The sequence below is a fragment of the Furipterus horrens genome, unplaced genomic scaffold, assembly GCF_987537825.1.
Source record: "Furipterus horrens unplaced genomic scaffold, mFurHor1.1.pri manual_scaffold_6, whole genome shotgun sequence".
Classification (NCBI taxonomy): Eukaryota; Metazoa; Chordata; class Mammalia; order Chiroptera; family Furipteridae; genus Furipterus; species Furipterus horrens.
Window position 1 is genome coordinate 17907752 of NW_028327176.1, and position 17136 is coordinate 17924887.

The 17136-nt window shown below is 40.5% G+C and overlaps 1 protein-coding gene across 4 annotated transcripts in view; it reads left to right on the forward strand.

The window, feature by feature from the left end:
• The first annotated feature begins 555 nt into the window (after positions 1–555).
• LCLAT1 (lysocardiolipin acyltransferase 1) overlaps positions 556–17136 on the forward strand; it is a 141220-nt gene continuing 124639 nt past the window's right edge. For 2 of the 4 annotated variants that reach the window (XM_090281096.1, XM_090281099.1), the window contains exon 1: positions 556–703. The gene's annotated coding sequence lies outside the window, so the exon portion shown is untranslated. The other 2 variants (XM_090281097.1, XM_090281098.1) reach the window with 2 other exon arrangements.

A 17136-nucleotide genomic window follows, 5' to 3' on the forward strand; every position in this document is an offset into this window, starting at 1 on the left:
CCAGGACGGAGATTTGAAGTCTAGCAGGTTAGGGACCCATATGCCACGGTAGAAAGTGATGACTATCTTTTACCAGGGGCCTGAATAAAAGGGCTGTGGGTGCTCCGAGGAGGGAACGTTTTCCCAGTTCCGAGAAATACTGCCTGTGCTAGGGAGAGCTTGGCGCTGTGTATCAGGAATCTGCGCTCTAGAACTGGGTCTCCCTCTGATTTGCCTTGACTTGGTCCTGGTAAACTAGGCTTGTAAATTAACCCTCCCAGATTTGTTTTCCAATCTGAAACTCTAGGAGTTGGACGGGTTATCAGTTCGCTGGGACGATGGCCTCGGTGAGATTGCCTCTATTGTTTCTCGCCCCCACGTCCCTCACTCACTCGGGCCCTCCTCACCCGGGCGAGGAAATGAGCGCGGACCCTTTAAGAAAGCCCTCCAAGACCGGCGCCCCGGGTGCTCCTTGCCGGGTAGCAGGGGCGGGTCGTGGGGGACCCGGGCTTCCCACGCAGCCGGGGACGCCGTCGCGTCACCGCGCTAGCAGCCAATCAGTCTGAAGCCTGTTGGGACGCATTACTAGGGCGACGGGCCGGACGCCTCCCGCTTTGGGATGAATTAGCGGCGGGTTCTGCCCGGAGGTTGTGACCCCCCACGGATTCCCCAGCGCGCGCACGCGCCCCCCACGGTGTCGCACGTCGTCCCCTGCTGGTCACAGGTGGGAGACTGGAATTGTCAGGTGGGGGTTACGGCGCGGGGAAAATGGCGGCGGCGACCGAGGGATCCCCGAGTTGGAGGGGGAGCGGCACCACGGGCTCTTCCCCCTGAACCGCGGGCCTCTCGGGCTGCTGCCCGGGTAATGGGCACTTGACCGGGAACTGGGATCCCGACGCAGCTGGCGGCGTCGCTGGCCCAGGTAAGAGGAGGCGCGGGAAAGCGACTCCCGGAGGCAGGCAGAGGCGTCGATGGCCGCGGGGCCGCGCGGGCCGGGTCGCGAGGGCGAGGTGGCCGTGGGATGTGGCGGACCTGGTGTGCCGTCTCTCTTTATAAATGAGCATCAACACCTTCCTGCGCCAGACCTGGGCGGGTCTGGGAGCCGCGCCACCCGAACACAGTCTGAGCTCTGCCTTTGTTAAGTCAGATGTGCAAGATATCCCGAGAGGCCGCCAGGTGCAAGTCTTGGACGTGAACTGTCCAGGGCAAGGGCTGGAGCTGCCTTTCGTGTGTGTTCTACAGGTATCAGACACCTGCCTGTAGGTGCCAGAGTGGCAGTGGCAGAAAAGGAAAGGTAGGCCTAACTCAGGGGCTGTTGGCAAGTGTGATCTTTAAGGTGTATCCTAACTTCTGCTTGCCCATTTGAAGAAAAATAAAGGTAGGTGTCGTTTTCATGGTGTTTGCTTCCTTGTACTTATCTGGTTCAGGTGGGTTCATCAGGAGCATTGCATCTGCCTTCGAAGCTCATTACTATATTACATGTGCACGTGGCTGTAATTAAGACTGAGGATTGGAATTCAGATTAAGCCCAGGAAAGTATTGAAAGTAAGCATGGGTAAAGGTTTTATGGAGATGAAATATTGTCTCTTCATGTCAGCCACTTATCTGGGCAAAGACATTTCAAGTTACTTTTCAAAAAGCGTGGAAACATGCCTTGATTGAAGTCCTTTTCGCAAAATTTACGTTTTTGAGAGTAAAAGAAGATTATTAATTTTTTTTCCTTTTTTAAGTTTGTATGGCCACAGTATACTTTAATGGGACAGATAAGCATAATATTAAAGGACCTCGTTTTGTAGCAGGCTTGATTTTGTGGAGTGCCTTGTTCTGTTGCCCGGAAAGCACAGTGGTACTGTTTCAGTCATCAATAGCTGTTTGTTGTCTTTGGAGTGCCTGCCTTGTGTCAGAGGCTTCTCCCGACTTTTAACTTGAGCAGGTGGGGTAGTTCATCTGTTCCCACCAGGTTTTTAGGCTGGCTGTTGCTAACAAAAGGAAACTGGAAAACCCACAAGGACCTTACTTCCAAACTGGATTGGTGGAGGTTTGCTCAGTTTGTCCTGGGGTTAGGCATGGCTTCCAGTTCCAACGCTGCCACTTAACATGGCTTAGGGAAATTGAATACCCTCTCTGTCAGTACCTTATCTCTGAAATGGGCATAGCACGTTTGTCCAAACAATCTCATTATACCGTTGTGAGAAAAAAAAGAAAAAAAAAAGGCTATGTTAACAGTTGGCATTTATCAGTACACATTTACTCTGCCAGGCACTGTTCCAGTGGCCTTGTATGTGCTAACTCCGTCACCCGGAGATATTGTGAAATGGGCACTTTTATCATCCTTGTTTTCCAGATGAGGAAACTGAGGCACATTGAAATTTAGGTTATTGGCCCAAAGTCACACACTTAGCATTGTGATTCCAGCTTGTGTCCTTAACTGCAATGCAGATAGATGTGTTACATGTTAAGGGGATATATATGAAGTTTTCAGTGAAGTAATTTTGTTTGTCATCTTTTAGTTGTATAAATAACTATGACTCATTCTATTGGCATCCAGTAGGGATTTATATGGGATGACTACAGTTACTTTCGTTAAGTGGTATTATTCATTTTATTTTTGATGTCCATTATTTTAAAATAAAGAGCTGTGACTAATTTCTAACAGGAAGGACAAATCAATAATTAAGGGAGATTCTAGTTTCTATTAAACTTTTTGAAATAATTTTCTGGGTGACTTTTCAAAGAGAAGTTAGGCTTATTGCTTTGACATATCTGTACTAATTTTTTTTGTTTTTGTTTGTTTCTACTTATAGAAAGCACAATGACATGAATCAAAGTGGCTGGGACAATTTTTTTATTTTCCATTGAGCCTTTATAGAATTGTCCTACCAAGTCCCTGGGATGTAAAGATTAAACCCTGACCTTGTCCTTAAGGATTTCAGGGAGATGCTCTGGTCTAGAAGTTTGTAGAGTAGTGAACGAGGCAAACATAAATCATTAATACAGTGTGATGTAGTTGTGGTAGGTGCAGAGGGAATAGTTGCTTTTGCTGCAGTGACCCTGGACAAGAAAGTAAGGATAAAGGGAGAAAGGGCTTCTAGTCAAAGGAAAATGCAATGCAGAGTCAGGGCAAGTAAGAGTGTAGGGGTGTCTAGGGGTCAAACCAGAGTTTTGCAGGAGATGCTGGGAAGGAATCCAGGAAAGGTTAGGGCCAGGTTGTGAATTTTCAGCTAAGAGTGTGACCTTATCCAGCAGGCAGAGGGACCTATAGAAGGATCTTAATCAGATGAGTAACAGGATCAACTTCATGTTCTGAAGAGGTGACTTTGGTGACAGGGTGAAAGACAATGTAAGGAGGAGACCAGTTAAGGAGAACAGTGTCCATACTCCAGACAGGAACTGGTAAGGGAGTGACCCAGGGCATTGGCTGTGTTCAGAGTCCACCACGCTTTTTGGGTGGAAGATTGGTGTTCAGAGTCCACCACGCACATTTTGAACGGAAGATTGGTGTTCAGAGTCCACCACGCACATTTTGAATGGAAGATTGGTGTTCAGAGTCCACCACACATTTTGAGCAGAAGATTGGTGTTCAGAGTCCACACATTTTGAGTGGAAGATTGACTGGGTGTGAAGAATAATGAAGTGGGGAAGGGGAACACCTGCTGACAGTAGAGGAATAAAATGAGTTTATTTTTTGTTTCTTTGTTTTTTTTTGATAACTGTATGGTTAGAGATTAGTGATATTAACTAAGAAAAAGGCTAGAACAGGCAGTTGTTTGTTACTGTGTTTTGGGAGAATTATAAACCCTTTAAGGTTGTTGGGTCAAATAATATGTAACAAAACCAGTTTATAACTTCCTCTAAGTCCTCTGATTTCTGAGACTATGGAAAACTTAATTACAGTAGTCCCTCTGTCTTGGTTCACCGATCTTGGCCTCACTGTATCGCGGGATTTTAAAAAATATTATATTTAATTATTTATCGTGGATTTTTTGCTATATCGCGGGATTTTGCGGTACTGTCTACATATGTTGTTAAGGTACGTAGGTTTAAGAGTGTAGACTATAAGCAGTGTTTATAAAAGTGTGGAAAAGGTTAATAAGGGAGTGGGAAAGGTTAATAAGGGTCTGGGAATGGTTTATAAGTGTGTGGGAAGGGTTTATAAAGCCTTAAAATATATATAAATACTAAAATAAATGTAAGGGTCCTACTTTGTGGATTTTTACCTATCGCGGGGAGGGTCTAGAATGTAATGCCCACAGTAAGTGAGGGAATACTGTATATTGTCAAAAGTCAGCAGTGTCTCGTGTAAAGTTGGCTCCATTGGAGATTGGAGGAAAGCCAAAGTTGTAAAGTTGTGTTTGGGGTAAAATGTAAGAAGAATGGGTATTAGAGTTTTTAATACATTTACATAGGTGTCATAATAATATAGAACTAATCACAGATGAATTCACTAGTTATAAAGCTGACCTCCACTGAAACACTCAGAACACTTGAGTTGTCTAGCACTCAACAAACATAAAATGAGTGCATCCAAATCGCCTGCCAGGTGAAATTGCAGACCTTGCAAAGATGCAGGATTTCATGAATTCGGAACAACGTGGAGAACTGCTCAGAACATAAGCACTATATGATTCTATTTAATTGAAGTTCAAGAACAGCATAGCGGTTCCTGTGGGATGGTGGTGGTCATGACTGGGAAGGGGCATGAAGGAACCTTTTGAGATGTGGAAGTGTTCCCTGTCTTGAGATGAGTGGTGGTTACAGGGGTGTTTGTCCATGTGAGAATTCAGGTTGCACACCTACTGTTTGTGCACTTTAAAGAGGCTCTAGCGAGAATTTGGAGTGTTAGACCGGTTACCTTTCGATGAGGACAGCCAGCAGGGCGATGATGGGAGAGGTGCTGATGGGAGAGGTGCTTTAACATTTTTTTTAGAATTTGTATGAGAGGCTCCAGGGGAATAAATTATGAAATGTGTCTATTCTTTTTTCAGAATGACTTTTCTATTTTTATTTTTGAATTTTAGAAGTTCTATTTTTGTTTACAAAAGCAGAATCTACTAAATTGTGGGTAAAAAATAACTTTTATATAATTGTCTTGCAGAAGGCAAATGTAAAGTCATATTTGTCATTATGCAGTTTTACAGTTTGCTCACAGAATTATGTCCCAAATTCTACCAGTTGATTCATTTCTTTAGTTTCTTGTCCTAAGAATTAGTGCATAGTTGCAAATATAACCTAAACTTTGGTATATACAAGATACATCATGAAAATAAATTAACATTTTGTTTCTATTTTTGGGAAAACTAATCAAATCTCTTTCTCATCATTATGAAATGTCCCTATTTAAGAGAAACCACTGTGTGGCCTTTTCCCCTACTATGCTGATTGCTCTTGGATAATGAGGACTAGCTATAATTCCTTTGGCTGCAAGGTTCCAAATGTGATAATATAGCTAAGAAAAGCCTCTGTGGGTTCCCTGTGGCAATGAGCTAGAGCTCAGAGAAGGCCTTCATGGGCTTCAGCCTGATTTGACAGAAAGCGTTCATGGCATTGCTCAAGTCTTGCCCATCTGGCAGTAGGGCATCCTCCTGTGACAACTGGGAGGCAGACGGGACGGACGTCTGAGTAGCAGCCAGCGCCGCGACGAACCTGCAGTCTTTCTCAGTTGAGGTTTCTGAAAATGTTAATTGTTCACTTCCTCTGAGGAAGCAGATTACAGGTCTAGGGATGAGAAGGTGAAGATTTATGCTGCCCTTAGTTTTCCATCTGAAATAGGAGATCACCCTCATTTTATGTTTAAAAGCATATAGTTAATCCCCTTGGGAGAACTCGTGGAGCAGGGAGATAGCATATTGGTGAGCTGGTATCCAGTGCTGTCACAAAGCACATGATGTGAGAAGATAGGAATAGGGAATAATGAGGGAAGAGAAGTGAGTGGTGGCGCCCATTCTTAGGGCTGCATGACTCGACTGTGATGCGAGACGACTGTTTTACCCTGACAGTGACTCTTCCCGTGACTTCCCCACAGGACTGTTTAGGGTTCTTGGGGAAGGCGGCTTTGCCTGTGGCTCTTACTATTTCTGCTGTCCTGTTGTTATAGTACAGATACTTTCTTAGAATTAATTTTTCATTATATTGTATAGCCTTTAAATACAAATTTGCCTGCTGGGCATTAGGAAGGAAAATGATGGTAAGCAGGAGTGGCTTGAACACTAAAATGTTTATTTACTTCGCGCAAACATTTTGAACACTTACCATGAACTTGGTATGGGACATGGTTGAATGAATTGAATGAGACATGGTTCATGTCCTTGAGCTTACTGTCTAGAGGGGGATATAAACAAAGCAATGCCTTTAATACAGAGATCATTGAGATTTTGTCACCTCTAGGTTTCCTGTGATGCTGGGTAAGCATGGCAGTTGTGAAACTACTGTGAGGTTTGTATGTAGTAATAGTGACCCTCTACTTTAATAGATGATAATAATAGCAGCCAAAATTTATTGAATGCTTACTAAATACCAGGTTTAGTTCTAACTGCCTTAAGTTTTTAACTCCTTGAACCTTCCTAACTTCCCCCATGAGTTAAATCTTTATTTTATCTATGAAAAAAGAGGTCTAGAGAGGGTAAGTTGCATGGATTTGAACCTAGGTAGCCTAGTCCCAGAGTCTGTACTATAATACCTGTTTTAATCCACTTTAAACTCAAAATATACTGTACCTATGTCGCTTTAAGTGTAAGAGATTAATTATTTGAATAGGGTATGCCTTGTATTACAAGTTCTGTCCAGAATTTCTGAATATCCATGCTGAATGTAATTTCCTGTAGCTGCTTAGGGTGATTCTCTATAATGGAGTTTTAAATGAGACATCTTTTTTGCCCTTTTTAACTTTCATGTGTTACATGATTGTTTCAGCACTATTTTAATACACTTGTGTGTCCCATTATAACATTCTGAAATTCATTAAAATATGCTACTGGGTTTTTAATGTTTCTGTTATGAACATATATATATATGTATATATATATATATATATATATACTTATATTTTATGATATAGTTAAGCTGGAGAGTTTGTGAATTAAAGGAAGGACATACTTGTTAATGTGAATAACTACAGGTTGAAACTTAAGTTGTACTTTTAGCATGTCTGTTCATTAGGACCAGTTGATTAAGGGAAGAATTATGTTTGCTTTGATTTCTGTAAGAATGGGAGAGAAGTGTGGAAGCGAATTGAAATAATCTAAAGTAGTCCAGGGAGTGCCATTGAGTTTATTTGTGGTAGTAATAAAACCAGCACACTTTAGACTTTCAGTTAATCAAGATTGAATCTTTGCTAGAGCTACTGTCTATTGAATTGACTAATCTTTGGTAAACTGAGTCTACTTAGAGTTGGATATAATTATTCCCAAAGTCATATTTATTTCTCTCTTTATCTAGATTTCTTTGACACTGCAATCTTAGGGTTGCTATATATTCTCATTTTTAATTAAGAACCCTAAAACTCTGTCTGGTTGTGTTTTTTGTACTTGCACTTCAGACATCTGAGGGGCCTTTTCCATGCGTATTTGTTTACAACATTTCAGGAGACGGGTAAGAATTTGTATTCCTTTCTTGTGGCTGCCGTAACAAATCACCACCATCTTGGTGGCTTAATACACCAGAAATGATGTTTTTCATAGTTCTGGAGGCCAGAAGTCCAACATCAGGATCAGTGGGCCGTGATCAAAGTGTTGGTGGGCTGTTCCACATGCAGAGGGTCTAGGGGAGAACCTGCTCCTGCTGATTACCTGCCTGTACTCCTTGACTTGTGGTAAATCACTCCAACCCCCCGCCTCTGTGGTCACATTGTCTTCTCTTCTCTTTGTCTGTGGTCAGATTTTCCTTTGCCTCCTTCTTGAAAGGTTATGTATAGGAGGGTCCACACTGATAATCTGTGATAACCTCCCATCTCAAAATACTTAATCAGGGTATCTTTTGAGAAGGTCATTATTCAGCTGCCGTATTTGTTAAGCTATGTTTTGCAGGTGAAGAGATTAGACTAATTATTTAAAGTTACAAAATTAGAATCAATCTCTTGTTCTTTCCCTTGGTATCTGTGTTTTCCTACTAGTTATCTCCTTTTGGAGAAAAGTATTGGGTTGGCCAAAAAGTTTGTTTCGTCTTTTCCATAAGATGACTCTAATAGTACTTAGTTGCCTTTTAACTTTATTCAAAACAGTTTTGTTAGATTGTATTGTGACACCTGTTATATCAGTGTGCATTTAAGAAAAACTTACCAAAATTGGTGAATTTTTTGTGTAGTCATTTTAATATTGAAGATGGAAGAAAACAAGCAACATTTTTGGATATTATGCTTTATTATTTCAAGAAAGCTAAAAATGCAACTGAAATGCAAAAGATTTGTGCAAGTGTATGGAGAAGGTGCTGTGACTGAGCAAACGTGTCAAAAGTGGTTTGTGAAGTTTCGTGCTGTAGATTTCTCTCTGGACAATGTTCCGCAGTCAAGTGGACCAGTTGAAGTTGATAGGGATCAAATCGAGACATTAATTGAGAACAATCACTGTTAGTATACCAATCACCGTTATACCATAGAATATAGCCAACATAATCAAAATATCTAAATCAATGAAGTTATTGGTGAAAATGAAAAATCTTTTATTTTATGGGAAAACACCATATGGACTTTTATGCCAACCCAGTAATAATACTCTTATGTTTATGTGTATTTGTAATACAGCAGGGTTTAGGGATTTCTGTTTATTTATTTATTTATTTATATTGATTGATTTTAGAGAGATAGAGGACGGGAGAGAGATCAATTTGTTCCACTTATTTATGCATTCATTGATTGATTCTTATATGTGCCCTGACTGGGAATCAAACCGGCAACCTTTGCATATCCCAGATGACAGTCTAAGCAACTGAGCTACATGGCCAGGGCCAACCTTTTTAAAAAATTTACTCTATTTTAAGATAATTCTAGAGTTACATGCAGTTCTAAGAAATAATAGAGATCCCATGTACTCTTTACCCAGTTTTCCCCAATGGTAATGTCTTCCAAAACTATATAGTACAATAATTATAACCAGAATATTGACATTGATACTGCCAAGATACATAACAGTTTCACTATAAGAATTTCTTTTCTTCTTTAATTCTATTTTATTGATTATGCTTTTACAGTTGTCCTGATTTTTCCCCTTTTGCCTCCCTCCACCCAGCACCCCCTACTCCCCCAGGCAATCCCCACACCATTGTTCATGTCCATGAGTCAAGTATATAATGCTTTGGCTTCTCCATTTCCTATACTGTACTGTACATCCCCATGGCTATTCTGTAGCTACCTATTTGTACTTCTTAATCCCCTCGCTTCTTCACCCATTCCTCACACCCCCCTCTCCTCTGGCACCCATCAAAATGCTCTCTGTATTCATGATTCTGTCTCTGTTTTTTCTTGTTTGCTTAGTTTGGTTTTTAGATTTAATTGTTGATAGATATGTACTTTTTTTTTTTTTTGCCATTTTATTGTTCATAGTTTTGATTCTTTTTCTTAAATAAGTTCCTTTAACATTTCATATAATAATGGTTTGGTGATGATGAACTCCTCTAGTTTTTTTTCTTGTCTGGAAAGCTCTTTATCTGCCCTTCGATTCTAAATGACAGCTTTGCTGGGTAGAGCAATCTTGGCTGTTGGTCCCTGCTTTCCATGACTTTGAATATTTCTTGCCAATCCTATCTAGCCTGCAAAGCTTCTTTTGAGAAATCAGCTGACAATCTTATGGGAACTCCCATGTAGGTAATTAACTGCTTTTCTCCTGCTGCTTATTGTGTAAGCTGTCTTTTCAATTGAGATAGAGTTGCTTTTTTCTAAATGTTTATCTTGTATCTGCAACTTTGCTGAACTCACTTATTAGTTCAAGGGTGCCTGCGGGGTAGAATTCTTGGGATTTTCTATGTAAATAGTCACATCATCTGCAAATAGGAACAGTTTTATTTCTTTTTAATATGGTTTTTCTTTTCTTTTCTTGACTTTTTGCATGGCTAGAACTTTCAGTACCATGTTGAATAAGAATACGAATGGTGAGAGCGGACATCCTTGTCTGTTCCCGATAATAGGGGCAGTGCATTATGCATTTTGTCTTGTATCATTGAGTGTAGTAATGGTTACCATAAGTTTTTTGATAGATACTATTTATCTAATTGAGGAAGTTCCCCTTTATTCCCATTTTTCTTTTTTCCTGAGAGTTTTTCTCAGAAACAGACACAGAATTTTACCTGATAGTTTTTTTGTATAGATCCATATGCTCAAATAAATATTTTTTCAGATTATTAATATTGTGGATTATATTAATTGATTTTTGAAAATGGAAATAAACTTGCATCCCTGGATTAAATTCAGCTTTTTGTATGTTGCTGAATTATGTTTGCTATTATGTTAAGGAGCTTGGTGTCTATATTCATGTCTTGGTCTGGTGTCTATATTCATGTCTTGGTCTGTAGTTTTCTTTTTTGATACTCTTTTTCTTGGTTTTGCATCAGGGTAATGCTAGCTTCATAAAGAGAATTGAGAAGTCCTCATTATTGCGTTTTCTGGAACAGATTGTGTTAATTCTTTTTTAAACAATTAGTAGAATTCTCTAATGAAACAATGTGGGCCCAGTGATTTCTTTTCTAGGAAGTTTTTAATTACAAGTTCAATTTCCTTAATTGTTACAGGGCTATTCAAATGATCTGTTTCCATTTTGAGTAAGTTGTGAGTTTTCAAGGCATTGTTCCGTTGACACACAAAGTGGGACTCCTCACAGCTGCTAGGCAGGGGCGGAAGTCTCAGCTTCTTTCTAGTCCTGCACTGACACTACCTCGCTGCCTTACTAAGTCCCCCACATGGCCTTTGCTGACACCACTGGGAGGCCGGTGGCCTTCTAGCCCAGGGAGGTGGTACAAGTCCTGACTCTCTGCTAGGCCTCCTCTAATACCATCCCCGTGGGACTAAGAAGGGGTGCCTCATTCCTTTCTGGCAGTGAGGTCTCCATAGACACTATGTGGCAGGGGAAGTGGGTCTTTTACCTCCCACCTGGCAGGGAAGAAGGTCAGGCCTTTGATATTACCCCTGCAGGGTCGGGGGTCGGGGTGAGTCATATTGAGGCACAACATGCCAGCCTGGTGAGAATGGAAGGCTAGGCTCCCTACGTGGCCTTTGCTGTCATGGGTGGGGGCAGACCACAGTTCTTTTTGTGTGCTTTGTTTTTGATTTTTGGAAGTGCAGTGGTTATTATTTAAACATTTTCTGTTTTGCTGTGCTGCTCCTTCCTTGGTTCTTCGGAAGAACAGAGACTTTTTTCTTATCAGTCCATTTTGGCATTTCTGGGTGACTGGCTTCTTCAGCTTTGTGTCCACGGGGTATATGATGCAACGGGAAAATCCGGGACTCGCCATTGTGTCGTTCCACGAGTCCCAGGATCCCTGGCTGGTTTGCCTTCTCTCGACCTTCACAGTCTTCTTTTGTTTGTTTGCATATATAATGTTCAAGGTTTTGGGGTGCACTTAGGTGGAGGGGTAGGGAAAGTACATTTACTTGATTTTACTGGAGGTGTAAATTAGACTGGGATTACTTTTGTTGACCTTAAACATTAATAGTCAGCCATCTATTTCTTCAGCAAAATGGATTTATTTGGGAACAAGAAAGAATTGCAATCTGGAATATGCAACTGTGGTGGCCATTTGCAAGTCAGCTACAATAAAGTAGAGGAAATTCTTTTATAGAGGGGAAAGGAGGTTGGGAGGGCTGTTACAAAGAGTTCTCCCTGTTCTTTACTATCAAGGTGGGGTGTGAGAGCTCCAACTTTTGGTCTCCCTATTTCATTTTTATTTATTTTAGATTTTATTTATTTATTTTTAGAGAGAGGGGAAGGGAAGGATAAAGGGAGAGAAACATCAGTGTGTAGTTGCTTCTTGCACGCCCCCAACTGGGAACCTGGCCCACAACCCAGGCATGTGCCTGGATTGGGAATTGAACCGGCGACCCTTTGGTTTGCAAGGCCAGTGCTCAATCCACTGAGCCACAACAGCCAGGGCTCCCTATTTCATTTTAAATGTGGTTTCTGTTCACTAATTCTTTACACTTTCTTATGGAAGAAAACAGTGGAAATTAAGATGCATAAATTGGTCAGTAAGGCACTAACGAAGTTAATTTTTGGGTCATTTACTTGTGACTGTTTAACTATGTCTTTATTTCTCCACAGAATGATTCTGTAGGTACACTGTAAAACCAGACACTTCTTAGTTTTAGATCTCTTAGAAAACTTGACCATCCAATGAATTAATTTATTTCTGCATTCATTTATAAATTCATAATAAGCCTAAATTTCTGGTTTAGTATGTGATAGAGAAAAATTTATCTTAGTGAAAGATTAGTTTTATGGTGGGGACTGTTTCTAGTGATTGTCAGAGATCTTGAAGCCTTGGGATTCTTTTCTAAACAAAGAAATAGGCATTGTGCATAGTGATTAAGAGCTATGTAAGGAGAATTTATGAAAGACATTGAAATGTACCAGAAGAGTTACTGTGGAAACCAAGTAATGTCTAGAGCACTTTTCCTGGAGATCTAATCTATAGGGTCTGCAGCTTGTACTGTTTTTAAATTTTCTTTTACAACTTGGTGAGGTGTGAATAACAGACAGCAATGCAAATCATTCTTGTCCTTAGGCACACAAATGCTTTTTGTTCATTTGTTTTCCTTTTTTTGTGGAGGAAGCTTATTTTGGATCTATTAAGCAAACCCTCACCATCATTCCCAATTGCTTCTATGTTTGTGCTCTTTGGGTTAACTTTTGAACACAGTGGAACATCTTCTTTGTTTTATAATTAATTAATGAGTTAAGTAAAATCATAGAAAGGTGTTGATTTTATATTTGTATGGGAGAGACAATGTTATCTTTTTGTTTGTTTAAATTATCCTTTAAGAACTTGAATTCTGAACTAAGCCTGATGGGCTTGAATTCCACTGTAGCACTTACTGTCATTGTGATTTGGAGCAGGGGATTTTATTTATTTATTTATATATTTTTTTAATGAGACAATTTAATTTATTTTATTTTTTCACCTTTGTTAGCTCAGGCTTTTACAGATTTATTTATTTATTTATTTATTAGAGAGAGGGGAAGGGAGGGAGAAAGGGAGAGAAACATCAATGTGTGGTTGCTTCTTGCAGGCCCCCAACTGGGAACCTGGCCTGCGACCCAGGCATGTGCCCTGACTGGGAATCGAACCAGCAACCCTTTAGTTTGCAGGTTGGCATGCAATCCACTGAGCCACACCAGTCAGGACAGGGGGTTTTATTTTTTAACCTAAGTCCTTTTACCCACTGTAAAAAGGGGTCACAGTGCTGTTTTCTTGCTGCGGTCTTGTGAGGATTAAAAGAGATATTGCAAGTAACACGGTTCTCATAGTACCTCATACATCTTAACACGTTGCGTACCGGGGAATTTAAATGCCTTTTAGAAATGACGAGAATTCTCGCCACCTGTATGCAAAGTGTTAAGAACTCTGTTGTTGTTGTGAGCAATTTATTTTATTTTCCTGAGACTTAATTTCTTAATCTCTGGGGGGAAAAAAAATGAGGGAACTTTTTACTTGGTTGTTAGGTTGTGAAGTGTCCCTGGCAATAACTGGAAAGAATGGACCGAGGGAACTGAATTGTTGCTTTTGGAGGGTAGAACATTTTTAACATGCAAGTGACCTTGCTTCTTTAAGAATGGGAAGTGCTGTTTGATCTGGTGAGCAATTTGTTAGAACAGTAGCCTGCTAATTCAGTACAGTACACAGTGATGGAGAAGACCCTGCCCTACCCGCCTTTGTACTAGGGAGAAGCTGGAAATTAGAGCTGGAAATGTGATTCAACAGGGTAACAATTACCTTTTTGCTTTAAAAAACTTTGAGGGTGATCCTGTCAGATGGAAGGCTTTGGAGTTAAGCACCTTGATAATTGTGGGCCTGCTCACCAGGGAATATAAACTGGAAGGGGCTGGTTTTGCTTAACCTAGGGATAACTATTAGGGGTTTCAAGAACAATTTTTAGTGAGTAGGGATATGGAGTGATTGAAGAAGAGAGAGGAGGAGGAAAAATGGCTCGAGAATATCTTATTTAAATTGATCATTCAGTCTGACCCTTAGAATTTACAAATGTTTTTACTTAACTGTTTTTTGGCGGGCTTGAGGGTGAGAGTGGACAGAGCAGGTAGAATTGGTGAGTTGCTTGAGTTAGAAGAGGGAATCCTCAGAGGCTGAGAGAATTTAAGCTCCTCAGGAATTAGCAGTAATCTGGGGCAGACCTTGGCCTTCTGTGGATTGTGTATTAATTGGAGCAAGTTGTGGGATGGTTCAATCCAAGGGCATCCTCAGCTACTGTCAATTTAGAATCATGAAAATGAGCCTCAGTGCAAAATGTCTACCTTGTAAACAACAAGGAGTTTATACATAGGTAGATAATCTGTGGTTATAACTGATAAAACAAAATTAAATTTTACTATAAACAAAGCAGCAGTTTGCTTGATACAAACATACTTTAAAGTTCTATGGAAAATGAAATGTTCTTGTAGTTTGGCTTTAGAGTCAGAGTATATGAGAATCATGCCTGCTTCCTTTAGTTAGGAATGCCTTTGAGCTCCTACAGCCATTTCTAGAACTTGAATACCCTGGGTATTACGGGGTGTGGGGAGGGGAGCTGTGCCTTAGTCTGTTTCTTATGAAGATTGGCATGCAGGCTCAGATTTTGTCGTTGCTGTTCGTATCCTGGCTAGCGGTATTGCTATCAGAAAAGCTGAAGCTCCAGGGAGCTGCTCAGTTTTAAACTTGCTGGCTCTGGCTCTCCCTGGAGTGATGGGGAAGGGGAGGCAGGTGGGAAAGGGGGTGATGGATGGATGAATGGGACACATACTGGTCTCTGACCGCACTCTTCTGGCCTTCCCATCCTAAGCATTATGACCATTACCATCCTCCTGGTTTCTTGAGTTAATAAGCCTGTTAATTAATCCAGTCAGTACTTGAATGTCTCAGCTCCATGGGTCCATGACAGCCTTTTTACACTGTGAATCATCTGACTGGCCCAGTGTGCTGTCCCCAAACTCTGCTTTCCCTTTCTTCTCCTGTTTGTTACCTTCACTGGCTGAAAGGCAGAGTTGGGACTCTTTTTCTGGGAATCTAGCAACAAAAGGATGAGATGATGTGTGCATTGTGGGGAAAAATAAATTGTGATGCTTCTGAACCATGGACAATTAACAAGGCAGTTTCTAGGTATTGAAGATACTTTCTAAAAGTGTTGAGTAAGTCTTTGTGATGGTTTCTATGCCTGTAATGTTTATCCTGCTTCATAAACTGAATAGGAAGCTTCTGTGAATTGATCATACACAGTTCTGTTTATGTTGTTGTGTTATTAAAATGTTCTATGTTTGTTTCCTAAATTTTTCTTTGAAAAATAAACATTTATATTAGATGCATTGTAAGTTTCCTGTTGATAAAAAATAAACAGTATGTTCCTGTCAAAGAACAAAACCTGACATTTCTGTTTGGCATTTGGTCATGTGATTCTTTTTGAACCTTTATGTTAAAAATGAGGTACCTTTTTGTTCAGAGTCCAAAATATTAAATGGAGTATGTTCTAGAGTTCAGCTCTTACATTTGATGCTGTGTCCAATACTTGTTTTTACTTCACTCAGATAGATGCTTATGTGACACCATTAACTGTATCCTTTGAGTAGTGAGGGCTTTGTGGGGGGCATGGAGTGTATCTTAACTATGTGGATAACGCTGACAGCTGATTCTGGCCATGTCTTCTGCCATCTCTAGGTTCATGTTCTCCAGATCTGTCCAATGTCTATTTAAAATCCCCAGTCATCACCTTTAGTCTCACCTGGGCTAGCACTGAATTCATTCTCAGTCCCATTTTCATTTTCAGCCTGGATATGTCTGTTGCTGTGTGTTTAGTTATCTGGACTTGAACCTTCTTCACACTCAATTTGGACCAAACCCCTTTTTCTCCTACTGCTTCTTCTTTTGTGCTGCTTTTGATGTTTTTCTCTTCTTGTCTTTATGCTTATGTTATTTTAATAGCCTAGTACTTGTTTTCTAAAATAACAGCTTCCATTTATTGTGTATGTGATATAATAAAAAATGTATCTGGTCATTGACCGTGTCTCCAGATACAGAGCTTCAAAAACCCTTGGCATTTCCTGAGTGGTAGGTGTATCCTTTGTTATGCATAATGAGCCTTTTTAAACCCTACCCGAGTTTATGCTACTGAAGTCTCAGGGTGGGCTCTACAGTAGTTTCTAGATTGGGGCTAGTCACACCAGAAAGACTTAGCTCTCCATTAGAGGATTTGAATTTGACCACCCCCTTATCTCTGGGCTGGGAGAGGAGCTGGAGATTGAGTTGGTTCACCTGGCTAGTGATGTAATTAATCATGCCTCTGTAATAAAACCCCTTATATAAACTCTGGGACAGTGGAGTTCTGGGTCGGTCAACTCATCAATCTGCTGAGAGGGTGACATTTGAATTTCTTGGAGAGGGCATGGAAGCTCTGAATCCCTTCGTCCTCTCCTCCTAGACCTTGCTCTACACGTCTTCCACTTGGCTCTTCTTGAGTTGTGTCCTTTATAATAAAACTGTAATCATTTATGTATAGTGTTTTCAATGAGTCCTGTGAGTCATTCTAGCAAAGTATTGCACTTGAAGGAGGCTGTGGAAATGCCAAATTGTAGCCGAGTTGGATAGAAATTCTGATAGCGTCTGAAGCAAGGGCAGTCTGGTTGGGTACCTTGTCCTTTAATTAGTGGGATCTGATGCTAATCCAGGAAGTGACTGTCAGAATTGAATTGTAGGAGACCCAGCTCGTCTCAGAGATTGGTGTCAGAATGCACTGTGCTTACCCTTTTTCAGGCATTGAGGTAGGTTCTGGTTTTATCATCCTTGTTCTAAGATAAAGAAAATGAAGTTTTTAAGAGCACATATAACTTACTCAGGGTCACAGAGCTGGAAGTGTTGTGAAAAAACAAAGTTTGCTCAGATTGTGCCTTTTAAAGTACAGTAAATTGTCACGTGTTAATTTCTTACTTGATTTGAAAGAAATGTTTATAAGTATTATTTTCTTCCTCTGAGGCCTGT